At 43.4% G+C, this 25,577-nt stretch overlaps 1 protein-coding gene and 1 non-coding gene across 2 annotated transcripts in view; both read right to left on the bottom strand.

Moving 5' to 3' along the window:
• The window catches only part of LOC124789473 (lysophosphatidylcholine acyltransferase), a 642,390-nt gene that overhangs the window by 262,267 nt on the left and 354,546 nt on the right, over window positions 1-25,577 (bottom strand). The gene's annotated exons all lie outside the window — the stretch shown is intronic.
• Window positions 18,895-18,967, bottom strand: Trnav-aac. The gene has a single exon. It is a non-coding gene; the product is annotated as a tRNA-Val (tRNA).

Genomic DNA, 25,577 nt, shown 5'->3' with positions numbered 1-25,577 from the left:
CTCCACCCATCTGCTTCGAGTTATTGGAGGGAGAGAATGCCTTCTGCACAAGTGTTTGCCTGTGTATTGTAGCACCTTACTGACAGAATTTTGATGAACATGACCTACCACATATAAAGGAGCCATTCGTGTGTCTTTGACAAATATGATAAAGTGTATCTCTCGAATGTAATAACTATATAAATGCTGGAATATGAACATTAATCTTAGTATGGAAATTTTTACCCTCCAAGTTAGTAATATACTTTAATATTTATTGTTCTATATAGCTATTTTTAAGATTGAAATAATTCCCAGAGAAAAATCATTTATCACTTGAAACGATCTTTCACATTTTGTGACAAATTGTGTTCAATTCATATCACAAAGAACCTCAGTACCACTGCATAGTTATCATTTAATTTATGGCGAATAATTTTTCCTCTATGCTCAAACAACACAGTACTTGTGACGACACTCTACATCAAAAGCTTTTAAATGAACAAATGGCGACTTCAAACTAGGATCTGTGGTTTGAGGAATGGCAATTGGCAACCTTCCAGTTAGCCATCTATTTTATTTAGTTAAAAAGTAATAGCAGGTACTGGAATTAAATGATTGATCCTTGTGCTTGTCATACGATTATTTTTAGTAAATGGTTAGTCTCTTCTTCTACAAAACTAATGTGTCACTCATTATATTGAAGAGTCCGCAGCTCGTGGTCTCGCGGTCGCGTTCTCGTTTCCCGAGCACGGGGTCCCGGGTTCGGTTCCCGGCGGCGTTAGAGATTTTCACCTGCCTCGAGATGACTTGGTGTTGTTGTGTCGTCTTCATCTCATCATTCATCCCCATTATTGTCGGAGGAAGGCAATGGCAAACCACCTCCGTTTGGACCTTGCCAAGTACGGCGGTGCGGGTCTCCCGCATCGTACCCCTGCGCTCTGTCAAGGAGTATGGGACTTCATCAACATCATCATCATATTGAAGATGACAACCCTTCAGAACCGAAAAATTTTCTCCAGGAGGACTTTTCGAATTCATTATTAAAGTTTACAAGCCAGGTCCATAAACAACTTTTTATATTTTGATTCATATTTTGGTAGTGCAGGGGAACCTTATTTATCCGGACGAAATAATCAGCTCACTACTTACGTTATCATTTTTCTTGAAATTACTGCTCGTGCAACCCCTCACTACACACAAACATGTCATCTCCGCCGCTGCTATTTTGCTGTCATATTTTTTATTTATTCAACTCATTCTCCTAAACAACAGCGACCGTATTTTCATTGTTTTATCAAATTTAATTGTATCTTTTCCTGTTTCTATAGTTAAGTGTTCTATTTATTGTTTCGCATATTGCTTGAAATTTGTGCACGTTACGATCTACACCATTATAATAATCGTAACTGGTGTTGAAGTCCAGATACTTAAAACTAGACATGTATTTTATAATTTATTACAACATTCGATGGCCTTGGGTATCTACCTTGTAGCACCGTAATTGACAACGACGACTTTCCACATTGTTGTAGACATTTCCTGAATTTTAGTCACATGTGAGTGGAATTTTTAAGAGTAACATTGCATGCATAATTTGGTTGCACACTACCTAAAAAAATCACCCAGAATACATGGTCAAATGCCAATGTAACTTCGTATACTTACACACCATCGGCGAGTAAGTAAATGATTAGAGTTGTAACTCTCTGTGACATGTAGAACGGCGACCAGAGCCCTTCAGTATTGTTCGTTTTTAGAGGTCTTTCAGGATAGGTAGGGTACACAAGGAGGGTGAACAGCGTCAGATGTTGAGTGATGATGATGTGAGATTCAGAAAATCTCGCCGCACGACTGTACAGGAACTAAAGACACTCGAGCAATCCTTTCATCAATACTCTGGGGAACTGTGACCACAACCATAGATGAAGGCCACGGCAGAACGGCGAGCTAACGCACACTCACTCACAAGCGACGACATAGGCGAGCCCCTGCTGATCAGCAATACTGACTGGATATGCCAGCTGCTGTCACAGCCGTCCAACAGGCAACAGCAGGCAAGCAGATAAACTCGCAAGTAACGCACAAACAAACCGCCAACACTACCCTACACTGTGAATCCGATATATGACCTATCGGACACTAACCGATAATGAACCCAACTGTTACAGGTATGCTGATGCTGGTGGAGAAATGAACACCGGTACCCAGCTGCAGCCGCCGAGTAACAACGCCTCACAACGTCAAACGTATCCACCACGGTCTTTGTCCGTCCCGATAATGCCGGCACGGTAGCTCAGCGTGTTCGGTCAGAGAGCCTGTTGGCCTCTGTAATAAAAACACTGAGTGGAAGGATCAACCACTGAATTTGAACAGGATGTCTTGCGACGTCCGCAACGACCAAACACAACGATAAAAAAAAAAAAAGGAAGAAGATAGCTGAGTGGTCAGCGTGACGGATTGCGGTCCTACGGGCCCGGGTTCGATTCCCGGCTGGTTCGGGGATTTTTTCCGCTCAGGGACTGGGTGTTGTGTTGTCTTCATCATTTCACCCCCATCCGGCGCGCAGGTCGCCCAATGTGGCGTGGAATGTAATAAGACCTGCACCAAGGCAGCTGGACCTGCCCCGTAAGGGGACTCCCGGCCAATGACGCCAAACGCTCATTTCCATTTTTACCACTATCCTACCTAACCCTTGCATGATCTGCCACAAACATCAAGCAGCCCACTACTGCTCATACTACCCGACACGACACGAGGCCTTTTTCCCCTTGGCTCTTGCCCCGCCACTTTTTTTCCTCTGCTCTTCAAACCGCTACCCTTCGTTCAACTTTCGACCGAATGCATCTCCAGATGAGCGCTTACTAACAGTTAATCATAACCAGACCTACGGTTACATCGCAGTTCCCACATCCTACGAAGACCTCACTTACAGAAAACTAACAAATACGCAGAGATGCCAGCAGATTTCTGTGTTGGTCATGATGCCGGTGTGGGTGCGGGGGGGGCTCCGCTCTTTAAAAATAAAAAGGACCTGGCAGTTTGAGAAGGTCACATTGTGTGGGTCTCCATTTGGCCAGATGGTCGAATCGCGCAATATATACAGGATGGTTTTTGCCGTCGTGTACAAACTCTAGGAATTGATCGATGAGACGATACGGAACAAAAAATGTCTAATGACCTTATGTCCGAAAATGCATCCTAGAGACCAGTTATTCAATCATATTTTGTTACAGAGACTGCGATCTATTACGCGCTGTGACATGCAGCAACAATTACAGTATGAATGATTTCCTCCTAGAGGGTGGTACTGTTCGTCATGTCTTAGCGTCCTATCCTGCCATAGTCATTGGTAATGTGAGTCCGATTCACTTCTCTTGCTAACTCACCTTGTAGTGGATGTGATACAGCGTTGTACACAATGGTTCCGTATTCGAATCGAGAGCTTGCCGACATGGCGTTTACTTACGGAAAGGCAAATAGCAACGGCCGGTGGGCGGCAAGGTTGTATCTGGAGACCTATCCCCGCCGACAACAACCACAGCATTCAATTTTCGCAACAATATTTCGCTGTTTGTATCAGGCAGGGTCGTTTGAGAAAGCAGAAAATAGTGAAGGACGTACGCGAAATGTTCGAAGAGCAGAGCTGGAGGAAAATGTGGAATGCGACCACCGTGTCAGTAACGGTAAGTTGGCCAGCCAGTACAGGGTAAGACAGACAACCGTGTGCAACATTCTCCGTGACAACTGTTACTATCCTGATTACTTACAGCGCGAGCAACGCTTACTAGCGACAGACTTTCCATATCGGGAGCAGTTAAGTCATTGGTTTCTTGACCAGGCAACCACGATTCCGGGATTTGTGTCATGTATCCTATTCACCGAAGAGGCCACCTTTACGCGGAGTGGTATCTTCAGCTTTCATGACAGTCATCTGTGGGATAGTATGGAGAATCACCGTGATATGATGACAGCGAATCATCAGCATCGGGGACCAGACTGCTGAGGTCATCGGTCCCTAGGCTTACATACTACGTAATCTAACTTAAACTCACGCTAAGTACAACATACACACACTCATGCCCGAAGGAGGACACGAACTTCCGACGGGGGGAGCCACGCGAGCCGTGACAAGACGCCTGAGACCGCTCGGCTACCCCGCGCGGCTATTTAGTGTGTATCAGTCTGTTCTCCAGGGTTTATACGTGTCCGTCTCATGACATTTTTTACACACTAAATTAATAGATACATAGATAGCTAGATAGGCAGTGAATCTCTCATCGTCGTTATGAAACCCAAAACAACTAGACCCCACTCTTATGGCCCTGGAAAGAGCATCAGTTACGATTCAAGTTAATGAACTACAGATAATAAATTTTTACTCCCGGTGAATTTGTAGTTCTTTTCCTGTTCACTAGCGCATACATCATTTTCTGTCTCCGTCTCCGTGCAGCGACTGAACAGAAGACCTGCATGTTGTGCGCTCTTGTATCGTGAAAGAAAAATTGCAGGCATCACCTTTCAGCGTTTGTCTCTAACCGGTGGCTCACGATTCAGTGAGCCATGTGCACTGTTTCACTTCGAGCCAATTACCTGCTCGCTAAACAGCTAAGAGCGCTAACGCCGCGAGCTGCAGGCGCGTAAATCTGACCCATTCGCTTTCGAGTACAGCCCCCGGCTGCGCTGACGGAAAATCGTGCCACGCAGCTACACCCTGAAAGACAAAATACTGCTAGCTCCCTCACGCGTGAAATTTCTGTTCATTACTGCAGAATTCTGCGAGGAATGAACGTAGACCGTAACAGGCTGAGGAAATTATGCGCGCGCTACACTAACTGTATGAACTTGGGCTACCGCACCGCCAGCTGTTACAGCCTCAAACGGCGAAAATCAAAGCAGCTTACCCCAGTTCGCGGTGCGGTAAATACTAAGGGCTTACCGTGGTCTGAAATTGATTTCCTATCCAGTATCCGACCGAGTAAGGCGCCGGCAAAGTTCGTACTTCCAGGGAGTCACTGATTTGTTTCGGTCCTCGGAAAGGTGTGAGTACATGGCAACTCAAATAAAATAGACACTAAGGTTTAATGTGAACAGAGTTAGTAGTCCACTCATATTAATGTGACCACCGGCTACGTTCGGCATCAACCAGCAATAACCACTCTCATACAGCAGGTGGCAGCACTAGCAGCGGAGGGTATACAGGGTGGTCCATTGATAGTGACCGGGCGAAATATCTCACGAAATAAGCATCAAACGAAAAAACTATAAAGAACGAAACTCGTCTAGCTTGAAGGGGGAAACCAGATGGAGCCACGGTCGGCCCGCTAGATGGCGCTGCCATAGGTCCAACGGATACCAACTGCGTTTTTTAAAATAGGAACCCCAATTTTTTATTACATATTCGTGTACTACGTAAAGAAATATGAATGTTTTAGTTGGACCACTTTTTTCGCTTTGTGAAAGATGCCACTGTAATACTGTAAGTAGGCTGTTTAGGTTTTTTTATTGGTAACGCCACCTCTGTATTAAAATCACTGGCTGTGCTGTGTGCAGTCTGTGGCTGCTTTGCATTGTTGTAATACTCGCCATTGTAGTGTTAGGCAGCTGGCTGTGAACAGCGCGTAGCATTGCGCAGTTGGAGGTGAGCTGCCAGCAGTGGTGGATGTGGGGAGAGAGATGGCGGAGTTTTGAAATTTGTCATGAACTGCTATATTTATATATGATGATATCAAGGTAAATACATTGTTTGTTCTCTATTAATATATTTCATTTGCTAACTATCCCTATCAGTAGTTAGTGCCTTCCATAGTTTGAATCTTTTATTTAGCTGGCAGTAGTGGCGCTCGCTGTATTGCAGTAGCTTGAGCAGCGAAGATTTTTGTGAGGTAAGTGATTTGTGAAAGGTATAGTTTAATGTTAGTCAGGGCCATTCTTTTGTAGGGAATTTTGAAAGTCAGATTGCGTTGCGCTAACTAAATATTGTGTGTCAGTTAAAGCACAGTCATGTATAATTTTTCTAAGGGGACGTTTCATATGTCGACCCTTAGCCTAGGATACCTCACTGGAATCTTCTGATTTTTTCTTGTAGTTTGTGTAATTAGTGTAGATTTTGTTTATTGCTAGCGCGTAATTGTAGAGAAAATCTCCTTTGTAGTTGCAGACTTTCATTGTTGTACAGTAAAACAGTTGTGGCATGCATGTAGATTTGCACCAAGTATTTCGCAGCTGCAATTAACTAGATATTATTTTCAGTGCTATGTTAATGTGTTCTCTTATTTTTTATCTTCAAATTGTGTTTTTCTGTGTTGTCGTGTGAAATACTGTGACAATAATGGCGTGTGAAAAACGTAATACTAGGCTCCAAAGTAAACTGAGAAATGACAGTGAAAATGAAAGCAGTGTGTTAGCGCCACCGAGTAATGAATTAACTGATGTTCAAAGTAGTAATTTGGTAATTGTGCATAGGGAAATGGAGCGGGCTGCAAACAATGGTGTAGACAGTGAAACAGGTAGTGAACAGGGAAGCATTATCGATCGATCGGTCGGCAACAGCTTGCCTCAGGAATCGGGAATGACAGGACACAATTTTGCAAATACTGTAGACTCAGGTTTTGGGTTCTCACCGTTTTCTCAAATGAGTCAAGAAACATTTTCTGCTTGTCAAAATGTGAATGGTTGGTTCAAATGGCTCTGAGCACTATGGGACTCAACTGCTGAGGTCATTAGTCCCCTAGAACTTAGAACTAGTTAAACCTAACTAACCTAAGGACATCACAAACATCCATGCCCGAGGCAGGATTCGAACCTGCGACCGTAGCGGTCTTGCGGTTCCAGACTGCAGCGCCTTTAACCGCACGGCCACTTCGGCCGGCAAATGTGAATGTTGCCGGTGCAAATGCACTGCCGAAAAGCGTAGAGAAACAGATTCCAGACACTAATACATTATTATTGCAATTAATGCAACAAATGGAACAAAATCAGAGACAAATGGGACAAAATCTTAAAAAGTTAGACACAGTGGAACAAACACTTGAACAAACATGTGAAGATTTAACTACTGAGTTACATAACATTGAATCGAAATGTCAAAAAGTCTGTAATGACGTAAAAACGCAAATTTGTGAGCATTTTCAACCTACTTTTTCGCGGCATGAAAATGCATTACAGAATCACGAAGCAGCCATAAAAGAACTGCAAATTACTGTTCATGAAAATCATGAGACCTTGCAAGCTAAATTTGACTCAGTTGCATCTACAGATTCGGTTACGCAACTTGCAAAAACCCAGGAAAACTTTAAGGACACAGTAGATACTCTGAAACTTGGTTCAGAAAAACACACTGAGGAAATAAGTACACTATCGGAGAAAGTAGCCGAACTTTTGGATCAGTTCACTAACCTATCTACAAAGGTAGATAATGATCTGAATAACACAACACCTGTAGCCTTCACTGACACTGAAGAGTATGTAGAAATTAGAAAATTCAAAGAAAATCAAAATCAAATCAATACACAGTACAAAAGAGAAATCCGGGAAGTGCAAGATCAGTTGGCACAAGTAGTACAAGAACTACGTATTTCAGAGGACACTCGCGCCCCAATACGGGAAGAGGGACACAGAAATACGGAAAAGCCGCAAAATAATAACACAGGGCATTTCGGAAGTTATGAAAGAAATTGGCAATGTGCACCGAATTTTGAGATGGAACGGCCGACACGACCTAACAATGACCGATATGCGACTCGGCGACATGATGATTTTGACTATAAGCTGTTCATTACTACACGAAAATTCAAAACATTTAAGAATTCTGGCACCGACATTCATCCACAAGCATGGCTCCATCAATTCTCTCATTTTTTTCCTCCCAACTGGTCATTGGAGCACAGATTAGAATTTATGTGTGGCTACTTAGAGAATGAACCAGCTGTAAGAATGCGATCGGTCATTCACGATTGTCACAGTGAAGGAGAATTTTATCATGCCTTCCTCTCAGCATATTGGTCTCAAGCCACACAAGACCGAATAAAACATAGCATCATAATGATGAAACATTTCGAACAATCTGAATTTTCCAGTCTTGTCAAATATTTTGAAGACATGTTACATAAGAATCAGTACCTGTCAAACCCATACAGCCCTTCAGAACTCGTCCGCATTTGCTTAATGAAATTACCTGAACATTTACGACATTATTTTGGCAGGACGTTGCAAAGATGACATTGAAGCTTTTCAGGGACTCCTACAAGAATTAGAAATTGACACAGACAGTCGTGGGATGCGAAAACAGGAAAACAATCACTACAGGTCACATCCGTCACAATTCCGTGATGACAGAAACAATAACTGGCCACGACAAGCCTATTCTTACAACGCGAATCGTGACCAAAACAGACACCACCCATATGACAACCAATGGCAGAGTAATAGTTACAGAGAAAGATCACATTTCCGTAGTAATGAATATGACAGAGATAACCATAGAAACAGACAATATGGTAATCAGAACTATTATTATCAAGGGAGACAGAATAATTTCAGACGCAACAGTTCAGCGCGCAGTTACGATTCAGGGAGAAATTCTCCACCACGTGACCGACACGAAAGAAACTGTGTAAACTACCGACAAAACGACAGACCTGAATTCCATCAGAACTGGCGAGCTTTAAACAGAGCTGGGCCCTCTCGGCAAGGCGAATTTGTAGAAGTTAGGTCTCCTAATCCCAATAACAACGCGCGCCAACAAAGAGACAGACAATGACTCGCACAGCAGGCACCCACGTGCGCCGGCTGGCTCAGAGAAAAATAACATAGACGCTAACCTTGAGAAAAATTCCAGTATTCTTTGCCGACGTATACCGCATGACAATTGCATTCAAGTTCAAACTCTGAGTACTATGAAGAGTAAAAGTTTACACCACATTTCACATGTAACACCATTTATTGAAAGATAATCTGCTTTTTAACTTAGTCTTTGCCATAAAATTTTTCGCTTCACATTACTAATATGCATTGTCAGACTTAGAATCTGTTAACATACAACAATGTTTGAAGTTAAATATCAAATCAAGAACCAAGAGAACTTATTTAAACAGAAATGACGAATGCATTGTTATAGTGAACAGACGTCACAGTGTTATTGTGTGTGTACATTCTTGCTTGTTTGTTGCACGATTACGTAACGACTATAAGGCTCACATACTTAGAACATTTACCTGCATTGCTAATGAGATTTTAATGCAACATTTTGGTTTACTTGAAAATATATTCTGGATTTAAAGTACTTTCTGTGAGATACCAGACGACACAGTGGTTAGTTTAAGTGACAACTACACGGTTTTATCACGACGCTACTAATGAGTGACAATTTACAATGTTGCTTTTGCGGTGTATCTGTTTTATATCTGCACAGTTTTTCTGAATTCTTCTGGATATCAAAACATGTTTTAGTAGTAACTTTTGTGGTATAGCAACAATGAGACAGCCTTTTTCGTGGCATCACAATACGTTACTGTACAGTACTTTCTTCATCACAACAATAAGCGTAATAACTACGATATCGATACGCAAAGCATTTCACTTTTGTGTATTATGAGGTAAGTACATTGACTTATGCAGAACTTAGCTTTCGGAGGACGATAACTACGACACTTCCACACAGATTATGTTGCAACAAGACGCACATTTAGCGCTACAGTACACGTATTTGAGTGATTCATTTTGTACTTAAAACATTTATTTTTAAAGATTTTTGAATTACAAAGAAAGTTTTCCGTGATACATTTCATTCCATTGCTGTAATCTGTAACACCTGAGGGTATAATTACATTAATCCTCAGGGGGGTACACGCCTACTTTGTGTACCATGTGTTTGGCAAGCACAAGGAACCCTAGCTAATATGGTATTTGCTTATACAACTTTACACATCGGTACCATATTTCTCTAACACACAAATTACACAGCTATCTGATCATTTAACTGAGAGATAAACATTTTTTTACTACATTAGTGACACATGTTTACGCAATACACAGTTGGGTAACTTCACACTTATGAAACTGTATTTTGTCTGTACTTTGTAAGCTGTTCATATTTTTTCGGAATCATTGTGATACTATGAGAGCTTTGAATGATGTATTTGGTAAGGGAGCATGATTTTTAAAGTACGTTTGAGGTAGATGACACTATTGAAATGAGCAGAGAATTTTTTTTAGGTTTTGAAATTATTCGTAAATATTTCCGTAAGAAAGTTAAGTGACCACCTGCACGTAATGCGTCGTGGGCACCCAGCTGTGTCGGACGCCTGGAGAAAGGGCCATTGGCGCGTGCCTTTCAGAGCACAGGAAGGAAAAAAAAAAAGGGAGGCCATTATCCTGGCCATTGTCATTCCTTTAGAGAAAGCATCGCAAATCCGACACGCTAATTACTTGGAAACATATCGTACTTTCTGATATTTACTGAAATGCCTAGTGAAATGACAAGAAATAGTTTGTCTACACACCTGACTATGACTACTGTCTTTCTAGATGAGAGATTTTTTTACTACTTATGAAATGCCACATGACTATTGAACGATGTTCTTACGCTTTGCTTTGTACATAGTTGCTTATTTCATTTGATATCTAGTTTCTAGCTGCACTGCAGCATTGGTTAAAATAAAATTTTATAGATGTACTAATATAAATATTTTCTATCTACAGATCGAGTATATAATAATTTTTTTCAAAAAAATGAGGGAGCACAAAGCGACATTTACCTTCACAGGAACTGCATTCATAATTTTCTTTTCAAGTACTTGGTAATTTCTTTTGTAGAATAAATTGTGATGCATCACTCTAGTGTTAAGATGTGACATAGGTATTAGACATGGCCATTTTTAGTGTAATATTTTTTTCTGCTTGAGCTATGTCATGTTTTGATATAAGTTATTACATTTGCTGCTGCTAGCTTTGCCAATCTGTATTTTTTGTCATTGCTGCTTGTGTTAATTGTTTTGTGCTGCTGCATTGCCTCATCCCTTAGTTTAATATCTGAGCTCAGTAGATTTAAGTTAGCTTAAGAGGGGGTACACTATATAAGAACCTAACTATGGAGAGTAGGGAAAGAATGCTTTGAAAGTTATATGAAAACGATTTGGGCCCAAATGAGTATTGTACAATTAGAAATAATTACTTTGAAAGAAATATGAACAGAATACAGAAAGCAGGCTTAGATAGGACTTTTTGGGACTAATGATGAACAAAGGTAGATCTCCATGCAAAATACTGCAGTAAAACGAACCCTGTCCTTTCCCTTTTGTGTTATCCCACTATGTGTTTGTGTACCCTTGTGTATTTGTTTTCTTCCTGTCTCTGTGTAATTTCATAGAATTTTTTTCTTCTTTTAATATTAAGCTACATTCACTATGATGAGGAATACTGTTATCCTCGAATATAATTGGCATTAATAATATGTTATTTACTTTGTAAAGATGTTAGATACTATTAATTCTGTTCTGTTTCATGCTCATGTGTGAAGTTGATGTTTCGAAAGTTACTCTGATCTTTTATGTATGTACTCATGTCATAATTCCTGTAACACTGATGTATATGTTATTTCTATTCTTCTGTAAAGCCCCTACTATCTACAAATGTTATCTGTTTTATTATGTTTCAATGATGTTTTCTGTATCTTTGTAATTGTATTCTCATGTTATAAAATTGTACTTGACACCAGTTCATCAAATTGAGTAACTTGTGAGTTACATTTCACTGCACACGTTTCTGTTGGTCATAGTATATGGACAATATGTGAGAAGTTGGGACTGTTAGTGTTTGCACGTGTGTTACTAATTCAGCAAGGGACTGGATAACAGCATTGCTGGTTCTAAGGGCATGTCAAACAAATTTTTTGTGAGTGGACAAGTGGTGGTTGATGGACTTGCTATATTCTCCGCAAGACTCTTCGATGGTGAATGTGCACCTGCACAATCGCAACAGATGGCTGCTGGCCGTCTCTACAAGGACTACAGTAGGTCTACATCTTTGATGATCCATCAATACCATTATTTCTACAAGGACTGCAGGGGGTCTGCACCTCTGGTGGCCCACCAGTACCGTAATTTCTACCAGGACTACAGTGGGTCTGCTCTGTGATGACCTACCTACCAATATTCATCCAAACTTCGACTGACTCTGCAGTGGGTTTGCTCTGTTGTTGCCCATTACCTGTCAGCATGTCGAGAGTCAGCACTGTCTTTCCGTTGGAAGGACAACACTACTTCTTCACGACAGCATGGAAATCCACTACTTCAGTGTGCATTTGCTTTCACTGCTCAGACTTTGAGAAAAACACTGCTATTTTACTGTGATGAATCAGGACTATCTTTATAGACTGTGAGAAAATTTTAGCTTTTGACCAACATTGCATCAATAAGTGTGTGCATTTGATATCTTTGTTATTGTAATTGTGAAAAAAATTTTAACAAATATGTATTGGCCAATGCCCAAAAAAATTTGTAAAATTTTTTGTGGGGAGCATGGGGGCTATGTAAGTAGGCTGTTTAGGTTTTTTTATTGGTAACGCCACCTCTGTATTAAAATCACTGGCTGTGCTGTGTGCAGTCTGTGGCTGCTTTGCATTGTTGTAATACTCGCCATTGTAGTGTTAGGCAGCTGGCTGTGAACAGCGCGTAGCATTGCGCAGTTGGAGGTGAGCCGCCAGCAGTGGTGGATGTGGGGAGAGAGATGGCGGAGTTTTGAAATTTGTCATGAACTGCTATATTTATATATGATGATATCAAGGTAAATACATTGTTTGTTCTCTATTAATATCTTTCATTTGCTAACTATCCCTATCAGTAGTTAGTGCCTTCCATAGTTTGAATCTTTTATTTAGCTGGCAGTAGTGGCGCTCGCTGTATTGCAGTAGCTTGAGCAGCGAAGATTTTTGTGAGGTAAGTGATTTGTGAAAGGTATAGTTTAATGTTAGTCAGGGCCATTCTTTTGTAGGGAATTTTGAAAGTCAGATTGCGTTGCGCTAACTAAATATTGTGTGTCAGTTAAAGCACAGTCATGTATAATTGTTCAAAGGGGACGTTTCAATACTCACAAACGTGTAAGTACGTGTTATCACGTAACATTCCGCCTGTGCGGACGGTATTTGCTTCGTGATACATTACCCGTGTTAAAATGGACCGTTTACCAATTGTCGAAAAGGTCGATATCGTGTTGATGTATGGCTATTGTGATCAAAATGCTCAACGGGCGTGAGCTATGTATGCAGCTCGGTATCCTGGACGACATCATCCAAGTTTCCGGGCCGTTCGCCGGATAGTTACGTTATTTAAGGAAACAGGAAGTGTTCAGCCACATGGGAAACGTCAACCACGTCCTGCAACAAATGATGATGCCCAAGTAGGTGTTTTAGCTGCTGTCGCGGCTAATCCGCACATCAGTAGCAGACAAATTGCGTGAGAATCGGGAATCTCAAAAACGTCGGTGTTGAGAATGCTACATCAACATCGATTGCACCCGTACCATATTTCTATGCACCAGGAATTGCATGGCGACGACTTTGAACGTCGTATACAGTTCTTCCACTGGGCACAAGAGTAATTACGGGACGATGACAGATTTTTTGCACGCGTCCTATTTAGCGACGAAGCGTCATTCACCAACAGCGGTAACGTAAACCGGCATAATATGCACTATTGGGCAACGGAAAATCCACGATGGCTGCGACAAGTGGAACATCTGCGACCTTGGCGGGTTAATGTATGGTGCGGCATTACGGGAGGAAGGATAATTGGCCCCCATTTTATCTATGGCAGTCTAAATGGTGCAGTGTATGCTGATTTCCTACGTAATGTTCTAGCGATGTTACTACAAGATGTTTCACTGCATGACAGAATGGCGATGTACTTCCAACATGATGGATGTCTGGCATTTAGCTCGCATGCGGTTGAAGCGGTATTGAATAGCATATTTCATGATAGGTGGATTGGTCGTCGAAGCTCCATACCACGGCCCGCACGTTCACCGGATCTGACGTCCGCGGATTTCTTTCTGTGGGAAAAGTTGAAGGATATTTGCTATCGTGATCCACCGGCAACGCCTGACAACATGCGTCAGCGTAATGTGAATGCAGTGCGAACATTACGGAAGGCGAACTACTCGTTCTTGAGAGGAATGTCGTTACACGTATTGCCAAATGCACTGAGGTTGATGGACATCATTTTGAGCATGTATTGCATTGATGTGGTATTTACAGGTAATCACGCTGTAACAGCATGCGTTCTCAGAAATGACAAGTTCACAAAGGTACATGTATCACATTGGAAGAACCGAAATAAATTGTTCAAACGTACCTACGTTCTGCATTTTAATTTTAAAAACCTACCTGTTACCAACTGTTCGTCTAAAATTGTGAGGCATATGTTTGTGCTAAATACAGCTCCATCTATCACAAAGCGAAAAAAGCGGTCCAACTAAACGGGTCGTAGATGACAGGGATCCACGACATGTGTACGGCCGAAGAGACGTAACTGATTAGCAACCAATCGGACAGGTGAACCAAGGAGCTATATTAACGGTGTCTCTACAACGACCGTTCAGCGAGCGTTGCTGCGTATGGGTCTCCGTAGCTGGCGTCTGCTTCATGCACCCATACTGACTGCTTTTCATCGGCAACGAAGGCTGCAATTAGCACGCCAACACAGCAACTGCTCGTCCACAGAGTAACGACAGATCGCTTTTTCGGATGGATCGCGTTTCATGTTCCATCGGACAGACAGCCGCTGGCGTGTACAGCGTGAAACGTCTGAAAGCGAACACCCTCCGTGCTTTATGGTCTGGGGGATGGTTTCGTGGCATTTCCTCGTGTGATATCCTTTTTATGGAAGGCACAATGGATCAATGTATGCATCTAGCCTTGGGGAGCATGTACACCCCTACAAGCAGCGTTTCCCCTTGGCGCGGTGGCATCTACCAGCACGACATTTAGATCTACGTGGCTACTCTGCAAATCACACTGAAGTGCCTGGCGGAGAATTCATCGAACCATCTTCACCGTAATTCGCTATTATTTCAATCTCGAACAGCAAGCGGATAAAAGAACACCTATAGCTTTCCGTGTGAGCTCTGATTTCCCTTATTTTGTCATGATGATTGTTCCTGCCTATGTACGTTGGAGTCAACAAAATATTTTCGCATTCAAAGGCAAGGCTGGTGATTTTAATTTCGTGTGAAGATTCCGCTGCAACAAAAAACGCATTTTTTTAAATGATGTCCACTCAAAAGTCTGTACCATTTTTGTGATACTCTCTTCCCTTTTCGCCATGATACAAAACGTGCTGCTCTTATTTCAACTTTCTCGATGTACCGCCTAGTTGTACTCCAGAACAGGACGGACAAGCATAATGTAGACAGTCTCTTTAGTAGATCTACTGCATCTTCAAACCAACGGCCTTGTTGCAGTGTTAACATCGGTACCTGTCAGATCATGAAGTTAAGCGCTGTCTGGCTGGGTTAGCACTTGGATGTGAACGAGGAGCATCTTCCACTTAAATCATACCATTTGCGAACTTCCTACTCCATTTGTAGACTTGCTGCTGTGACAGACATGCATCACCGTACTGAACCTTCATTCGTCGATGAATTTAAATAGGTTTCACACCTTCACTACGCAAAAACCGATTAACAGAACGCTGTTATTCCCTGGTGCAAGTCGCAAGTGGGGCGGCCATCTTTATTCTGATACTGCGACGGTATGTGTGCATCTGCACTATGTTGCCACCTACAGGCCATTCTGCACGCTGTTTGTAGCACGCTTACCAACTTGCAGGATAACGGCTCAAAATTTCGATTTGTTATCACAAACGTAAGGTTTTCATTTGACGCACCCTCGTATATGTTTGAGTCTTCCACCCTACTGGACAAAAATATTTTCCTCTATTTTCCATAACATAATTTAGCCACGGACTACACTGTCAAATTGTTCTAGACCATAAATTACGTTAGTAATTACCACAATTTTGCATAATATATCGTGACGTTATTAACGTAACCACAAACTGAAATGCAAAGTGTGTCACACCTTAAATTACATTAATATTTACCGCAATTTTGCACAATTTGCCGTTGCGTCATTAATTTAACAGCCCACTGAATTGGCGTACACCACAGCGACGTTACTCGACGATTCAAACGCTACCATACATCACTGAAGATGTGGCCAGTCGCGATCAACAGTAGCAGCTGAGACCGTTACCTACAAATTACGGCTCGCAGCTAACCCGAGGAGACTGCAACAGGACTGGGCGTAGATTTTTCAAAGATTGTGTCGACCTAGAAAGTCCGCAACCGTCTACACATGATCAATATGGTCTCCACGCATCCACTAGGGACAACAGTATAAACCCCCAGCACACTGGTGCCCGAAGAAGGAAGGCAACGTAACACCTAGAATGGAAACTAGGTCAACGACGTCAGTTTCTATTGACTGACGCGTGTCTGATTTATCTGGTGTCGACTGACCGTTCTAGAGCCACGTGAAGCCATGCAGTGCCACAGATTCAGCAGTAATATTTTGGGCCAGTGTCAAGTGCGAGTGTTGGAAGTTTCTTGTCGCTATCGACGATAGCTGAGGGCTGAGCAGCATACAGACAGAATCCGTGAAAATAGCTGTCTGTAAAGACTGGAAAGTTGTTTAAGTCACACTAACACTCATGAAAGGAAACAGAAATAATCCGCTAAATTATACATCCATATCATTTGTCATCGATTTGCAGTATAATTTTGGAACATATGCTTTATTCGAGCATTATGAGCTACCTCGAAGAAAACGGTCAGCACGGATTCGAGAGAGAGAGAGAGAGAGAGAGAGAGAGAGAGAGAGAGAGAAGTTTACGGTAGATCTGTAACTGATTTCATTTTTCTATATTTCCAGAAGACTTTTACACCATTCCTCACGAGCGGTTTCTAATCCAACTGCGTGCTTATGGAGTATCGCCTCAGTTGTCCAACTGTGTTCGCGATTTCCTGTCAGGAAAGTCACAGTTTGCAGTGAACGACGGAAAGCACAGAGTACAACGCAACTGATATCTGCCGTTCCCCAAGGAAGCATTTCAAGTTCGCAGGAGAGCTTCTGTAAAGTTTGGAAGGTAGGAGACGGGGCACTGGCACAAGTAAAGCTGTGAGGACGGGGCGTGAGTTGTGCTTGGGTAGCTCAGATGGTAGAGCACTTGCCCGCGAAAGGCAAAGGTCCCGAGTTCGAGTCTCGGTCCGGCACACAGTTTTAATCTGCCAGGAAGTTTCATATCAGCGCACACTCCGCTGCACAGTGAAAACCTCATTCAAGTTCTCTGTTGTTTGAATTTATATAAACGATTTAGGAAACGATCTGAGTAGTCCTTTTGGATTGTTTGCATATGAAGCTGTCGTTTACCCTCTAGTAAACTCGTCAGAGGATCAATACGAATTACGAAGTAATTTACACAAAATACTTGCATGGTGCGAAAAGCGGTAATTGATCCTGAACAACTACTAGCGTGAGGTCTTCCACATAACTATTAAGAAAGTTCTGTTAAATTTCGCTTAGTCGATAAATCAATTTCATAAGTTGCATAAAGGACAGTCAAATGGAAACGAGACAGATGGAAAAAAGAAAGTAACCTGTTTATTATTTCGAAAGCATTCGCCACAACTGTTAATACATTTATCCCACTGTGAGACAGTACGGTCAGTGCCCTCATCGAAAAATATTTACGGGTGTCTAGGACCTATGATGTACCTCTTCGTCCGAAGCAAATCTACAGCCACTAAAGTCTTCCTTCAGGGCTCCAATAATGTGGAAATCGCATGGGGAGAGATCGCGATTGTATGTAGGATGCGGAAGAGCCCGCATCTTGGCAAGGTTGTTTCAACTAGCCTGTAGAAGTTTCGGTGGGAAGCCCTTACGTATCCTCCGCATAGCCCTGATCTCTCCAGACACGATTTTAACGGTCGTCGATTTGCTTCAGACGATGACGTGCACGCCTGGAAACAATCATCGTTCCGTAGGCAACCGCAAACGTTTTTCCATGAAGGCGCTGATCGTCGATTCTCACAGAGGAATAAATATAGTAACAGTTATAGTGATTACTTTTGAAATAGTAACGGTTTACTTCCTCTTTCCCATCTGCCTCGTTTTCATTTGATAGTCCCTTATAAATAGCTAGTATCACAATTACAAGTAACTTGAATTGGAACCATCACACAAAAAATGTTGGTGTTGAAAGCTAACCGAAGATTGCGTTCAGTTGGCAGGACACTTAGAAGACACAACAGTTCTGCTAAACAGACTGCTTATACTACGCCCGTCCATCCTCTGTTAGAGGATCCTGCTATGGGATGCTTAACATACAGCAGTAATAGAGGACATTCAAGAAGTTGAGAGAATGGCTGGTCATTTTGTATTATATCGGAATGGAGGAGAGAGTGTCGGGGACGAGTTGGAGTGGTACGTATTAAAAACAAAGGCGTTTTTCGTTGCGGCGAATTGTTTTCACGAAATTTCATTACCACTTTCTCCTCCGAATCGGAAAATAATTTTGTTCACTACCACGTACACAGGGTGCAAAAATTTAACAGGGCGCAGAGAATCCTCCACTGAACAATTTAAAGTAGGGAACCTGTGGTCGGAGATGCCAGCTCAAGAAGATAAAGGAATAAAATTAAATTACTGTGTACTTTTTGATTTTCATTAGTTACAGTTAACTGAAAATCTCATCACTGATACACTGTCTGCATTCTATCTTACAAAGTGTTTTGAAACTGACGGCCATGAGTTCATGTTTCTTATGAGCCATCTGCACCCTGGTGGTGGGACGTTTGAAATTGATTTGAATAATCACAGTAGAGATTGTAGCAAGTATCTTGTTGAGTGCGACGAAAAAGTGTTTCCGCCCGGAATCGAACTGGGGACCTTGTGCGTGTTAGGCAGACGTGATAACCGCTACACCACGCAAACTGCTACGCTCTGCGCTGCACATCTGATACAACTTGTAGGACGATCGCCATTTTGGCGTAAAAATCACTTTGCCGAAACGCACAATGCAGGTATTTCGCATTCGTATGTAACAATCGACAGCACCCTTGACTGTCTGGAATGCCATCACGGATAAGAGCCCAGGAAGTCGTCGGAAATGCTCGCGGCCAAGTCCTCAGTAGCACCAGCTGCTCTTTCTATCCCTACGAGGTACCGTCAACTCGCGCAGTCCTATTGCGAAAGATGTCACCAAAGGCAATCACTTCGTTAGCGGCAACGAACCTGGGCGTAATGGAAGCATGACATCGGCGAACAAGATTCTGACGCATCCTGACAAATATCGCTGGTTTGTTTAAAATCACACCATAGGCAGCTACAATTCTGGAAATGAATTCCACCTCCGTATACAGTGGGGTCTCGAACACAAGCGACTTTAGAAATCTCCAGAGGAAATAATCAATGGGATTCATGCCGTGTGACCTAGCAGGCCATGAAATAGGACCTTTCCTTCCAATCCGGCGACCAGAGAATACAGCACTGAGATGGTTGCGGGCATCCACATTGAAGTGAGGCGGTGTACAATCATGCTGTATCCACATCCTCTCACGGACAGCCAAGACTACGTTCTCCAACAACTCAGTTAGAACTCTTCGCACGAACCTCAAGTACAGGTGGTCATTCAGACGGCCAGGTAGAAGATACAGCCCAGTGAGATTGTTGCCTACAATGCCGGCCCAGATATCCACAGCAAAACGTACTTGATAGTGTGACTATCACAGCGTGAGGGTCTTCCTCATCCCACACATGGCGATTCCCGCTGCTCGAAATACCATCACGATCAAAAGAGGCGTCGTCAGTAAACAGCACGACTTGGAAGAAATCTGGTCAATCAATCCATTGTTGGAGCAACCATTAACACAATGTCGCCCTTGGTATATAGTCAGTCACAAGCACTCGTTGTGGGTGATAGGAGTGTAATTGTTGTTCGTGGAATATTCGCCACACATATGCAGCGCCCATTTCATACGACGAGTACTTGTAGTGGGGCCTGCTACAACATGTTCCAGCACCTCCTCTTGAAAATCGGATGTGCGAGTGGTCCACATTTTGCCAGGTCCCTCGTTTCTTCTTTCTAATGAACCCGTCTCCCGAATTCGTCGTGACGGATGATGTCTGTTAGGAAATCGTTCCCTGTACAGCCTTTCAGTAGCGAGAGCACTGCAACGTACTTCCCCATACACAAGGTACATGTCAATGAATTCAGAGAAACTCTACCGGTACTGCTCCATCGTAGTGTACTGTACGTCTCTGAATAGCACTGCGTAATGAATGGGTCTGTCGTTGAATTATAGCACGGTCTGTCATGGGAAAATGTAAATACGATACAACACAGCTATCTTATTAACACGTACAGTAAAAAAAAGAATATCTGCATCGCGACTTCCTAGTAATTATGCTCCTCGTCCTTGTTTTCTTGCAGGAAATAAAGAATGTACATGTAGATAAACAGTAAAGTACGTCTAAACTTGTACGCAGGTTAGTTGTAAATATGTTGGAAAACAGTAATGGTAGACAAAGTGGTACACAAGTTTACTTCCGTATCTCCTTAAGCTGGCTTCTCTGGTCCCGGGTTGCCTACCTCAAATTACTCTGTGGGGCGTTCTCGATGTCCTGTTACATTTTTTGACGCTCATACGGAAACACCCTGAGTAGGGACAAATGACCATCGTAATAAAATAAGAGCAGCCCGCGCTCGCGCAGAAAGATTTCTGTTCGTTTTTCCCCACGTGTTAGTGAGTAGTGGAAGGGCTGAGAAATATTCTGCAAGTTTTTCTACGAACAGTCTACCAAGCACCTGAGTGTGAATTGCGGAGTACATATATAGATGTATGTAATTATCTGTAGCAGTTGAAACTTAGAGTTTGTATTCGCTGAAAGCTTCCAAACACACTGATTGTCCTCAGGAGTGCCACCGTGCAAGACTGGGACAGGCTTCAGCTGTAACTTGTACACCACGTAGTGAACAGCATGCCATGGGGTATCCGAACATGTCAAAATGCACTTGATGGAGGGACACGGTACTGAGTCACCCAGCATCGGAATTTCGTGGCAGAGATGCACACTTCCGAACGCACTGTATTTAGGTTTGTTACTGCGCTGTACTTTCTACATCTACATAGACACTCCGCAAGCCTCCGTACGGTGCGTGGCGGAGGGTGCCCTGTACCACTACTTGTCATCTCCTTTCCTGCTCCACTCGCAAATGGAGCGAGGGAAATACGACTGTATACACTACTGGCCATTAAAATTGCTACACCAAGAAGAAATGCAGATGATAAACGGGTATCCATTGGACAAATATAATATACTAGAACTGACATATGATTACATTTTCACGCAATTTCGGTGCATAGATCCTGAGTAATCAGTACCCAGAACAACCACCTCTGACCGTAATAACGGCCTTGGTACGCCTGGGCACTGAGGCAAACAGAGCTTGGATGGCGTGTACAGGTACAGCTGCACATGCAGCGTCAAACGATACCACAGTTCATCAAGAGTAGTGACTGGCGTATTGTGACGAGCCAGTTGCTCGGCCACCATTGACCAGACGTTTTCAATTGGTTAGAGATCTGGAGAATGTGCTGGCCAAGGGAGCAGTTGAACATTTTTTGTATCCAGAAAGGCCCGTACAGGACCTACAACATGCGGTCGTGCATTATCCTGCTGAAATGTAGGATTTCGCAGGGATCGAATGAAGGGTAGAGCCACGGGTTGTAACACATCTGAAATGTAACGTCCACTGTTCAAAGTGCCGACAACGCGAACAAGAGGTGACCGAGACGTGTAACCAATGGCACCCCATACCATCACGCCAGGTGATACGCCAGTATGGCGATGACGAATACACGCTTCCAATGTGCGTTCACCACGATGTCGCCAAACAAAGATGCGAGCATCATGATGCTGTAAACAGAACCTGGATTCATCCGAAAAAATGACGTTTTGCCATTCGTGCACCCAGGTTCATCTTTGAGTACACCATCGCAGGCGATCCTGTATGTGATGCAGCGTCAAGGGTAACTGCAGCCACGGTCCCCGAGCTGATAGTCCATGCTGCTGCAAACGTCTTCGAACTGTTCGTGCAGATGGTTGTTGTCTAGCAAACGTCCCCATCTGTTGACTCAGGGATCGAGACCTGGCTGCACCATCCGTTACAGCCATGCGGATAAGATGCTTCATCTCGACTGCTAGTGATAGGAGGCCGTTGGGATCCAGCACGGCTTGCGTTTTGACCTCCTGAACCCACCGATTCCATATTCTGCTAACAGTCACTAGATCTCGACCAACGCGAGCAGCAATATCGCGATACGATAAACCGCAATCGCAATAGGCTACAATCCGACCTTTATCAAAGTCGGAAACGTGATGGTACGCATTTCTCCTCCTTACACGAGGCATCACAACAACGTTTCACCGGGCAACGCCGGTCAACTGCCGTTTGTGTATGAGAAATCGGTTGGAAACTCTCCTCATGTCAGCACGTTGTAGGTGTCGCCACCGGCGCCAACCTTGTGTGAATGCCCTGAGAAGCTAATCATTTGCATATCACAGCATCTTCTTCCTGTCGGTTACATTTCGCGTCTGTAGCACATCATCTTCGTGGTGAAGCAATTTTAATGGGCGCTAGTGTATGTGAACTTATTCCAAATGGTCGTACCTTCGTCAACAGTCAAGTTATAGTTTTAGTTCCTTAGAGCTTATTCCTCATTTCCTACCCTCTTGAATCTAAGCCAACACTCGCTAGGAGAAATGCAGGTGGCGCAAAATTTATTGAGCAATTTAGATGCAGCCTCCGTCATGCAGCGAACAGCGTCTCTCTGGTGTACTGCCAGCCTGCGCTAGTAACTCCGACTTTCCTGCAGTCTCCGCACTACTTCCCGTATCGTCTCTCAGTCTTGCTACAGACTCTGTGTGCAAGAGCTGGCAGACAACTTTCGCCTCGACATCTGGCCAGGGCCTCTTCCTCCCTCCCACTGCTCACCGCTGAAGTCGCTTTGCATTTGATGTCCGATCAGAGATTTCCCTGGCGAATTTGTAATTTAAATTCTCCTCCGGCGCTCTGTCGAGAAGTGGAGTTAGTTCTGCATGATTTTTTCCGCCAACGTGACTGGCCTCAGTTGATTTCCTCAGCAGCCACCTGGAGATGGAAGCAAGACCCGCGGTCGAAAATCCGCGCAGAATCAATGCCTCGGACCGGCAGAATAGCAGAGAAGAATTTTAATTACTTCCCATTTGCATAATGCCCCCGCTTAGGCTACACCGATTTCCAGAAATCTGGTGCCACGTTCTCATCCGCTTGCAACCATCAGGCTGACTTGACAATGAACAATAGGCTGAATTGCAATCTGATATCCTTTGTACATGAAGTGTATTTTCCGTATCAACGGCTGACAAATGCCCCTTTCTGTATGTGATTTTATCCGTTCACTGTAGTCCGTATGAATACACATCATTTAGACATTGATGTCTGGACAATAGGAAACAATTTTTAGGTGATGCTGATACATGCACTACATAAAAAGTAATATGTCAATGTATTAAATAATAAGATGGAGTTTCTACTTGCGTATGCCGCATATGAGTAGCTCTGAGACTTCCGCTGTTTACCTGAAACAAAAATAAGAACTTGTTATAAAGTAAAATGGAATATGCTGCTCTCCATTTAAACACAAGGAAACTTCAGGGGTAAGGCAACCAAAAGCGGTTGAAATAAAAACTACATATCAAGAAATACGAGGCGGTAAAAATAAAAAAAAAACTGTTTGTGAAATATTATGGGACTTAACTCTAAGGTCATCAGTCCCTAAGCTTACACACTACTTAGCCTAAATTATCGGAAAGACAAAGACAGACAAACAAACACACAAACACACAAACACACAAACACACACAAACACACACAAACACACACAAACACACACACACACACACACACACACACACACGCGCTTAGAGAGGACTCGAACCTCCGACGGGGGAAGCCGTGCGAACCATGGCAAGACGTCTTGGACCGCACGGCTCTCCGCGCGGCGTTGACTGGTAATCAAATACATCTTTGGTAGGTTCATTCTTACGTAACATGGGTCTAATGATCACGTTACGGAAACTTTGAGGGAGAAACTGATACTTAATTGCGGTCTGATAGGTATTAAGCGTGGAAAAGTGTTAAGACATATGTGATAGTTATTCGTACATTCGTATTTTGTACACAGCAGAGGTACCAGATTTGTAGGTTGTAGTTGAACGTAAAAGCGCGATCCTTACCCGTACACCCTCTACGTATATTAACTTCGAAATGGTTCAAATGGCTCGGAGCACTATGGGACTTAACTTCTGAGGTCATCAGTCCCCTAGAACTTAGAACGACTTAAACCTAACTAACCTAAGGACATCACACACATCCATGCACGAGGCAGGATTCGAACCTACGACCGTAGCGGTGGCGCTGTTCCCGACTGTAGCGCCTAGAACCGCTCGGTATTAACTTCATGCTAATATTTAAGAAGTAGAAGTAAACCGAAGGGAACGGCCCATTTCCATACTAAATCTGTTAGGATTTGAAACTAGCGATACCATCTAAGTACCGAATTAAGAGTGTGTTTATATACACAGTGCATAGGCCACTTCTGTGTTGTTTTGTTTGTTACGTTAACAATCTGAGCCAGGGCAAACCGAAGGCACAGTGCACGAGACACGTGGGAGTGAGGCGAAGAGCAGATGGGAGTGTGTGGGCGGCACTGGCTTCGTCCGACACCTGGGCCGCGCCGCCCTGCGTGGGCGGCGGCGGTGGTGGTGGCGGCGGCGGCTCCAGGGCCCCGGGAGCGGGCCCGCTCCGTTCAGCGCTGCTCGGCGCGTTTATGGATTTTCGGGCCTACGCGGCTCCACCAGGCCGCGAGCACGCCACGCCACAGCACAGCACAGCACAGCGCGGTGGAGCGGAGGCTGCGACGCGTAGCTAGGCCGCCCGCGCAACACGCCAGACACGCCGGCGCGAGGCAGCGAGCGCATCTAGCAGCTACAGCCGTGGCCAAACTCTTTCATCTTTTGTACGAGATAGAGGCATATCATACGGGCGAAATACCGCCAGACTTTGAAAAGGAGATGACACTTCCTATGCCAAAAAAGAGAGGCGATAACAGATGTGGATATTACCGAACCATGGGTCTAATAACAGTAGCAGGGGTTAAAAATTGTTGAGGGAGATCTAGGTATGAATATATGAGAGCGTGCTGTAAAGTAATGTATTCAAATTCATATGAAAACTCTTAAAGCTTTTTAAATAAAACTAACGTTATTCTATATGTAACTTCGGTCTTCATGTCTGCAAGTTTAATTCTCAACCTAGTCACCCGGGCGACGATGTCATTTCTCCGAACGACAGACCAGTTTGTTGATACCTTTCCGACATTGTCTGAATTTTTCCACATGTGCTCTGTTTGCTGCCCATAGAACGCCTAGGCATCATTCTATTTCTCTCCACTTATTTTCCAACATCTCTTCCGTCGTTGCCTCTACAGCATCTCGTATT

This window comes from Schistocerca piceifrons, chromosome 3 (genome assembly GCF_021461385.2).
Source record: "Schistocerca piceifrons isolate TAMUIC-IGC-003096 chromosome 3, iqSchPice1.1, whole genome shotgun sequence".
In the NCBI taxonomy this organism is placed as follows: domain Eukaryota; kingdom Metazoa; phylum Arthropoda; class Insecta; order Orthoptera; family Acrididae; genus Schistocerca; species Schistocerca piceifrons.
Note: the sequence above shows the minus strand (reverse complement) of the source record. Positions and strands in the feature narration are given on the sequence as shown.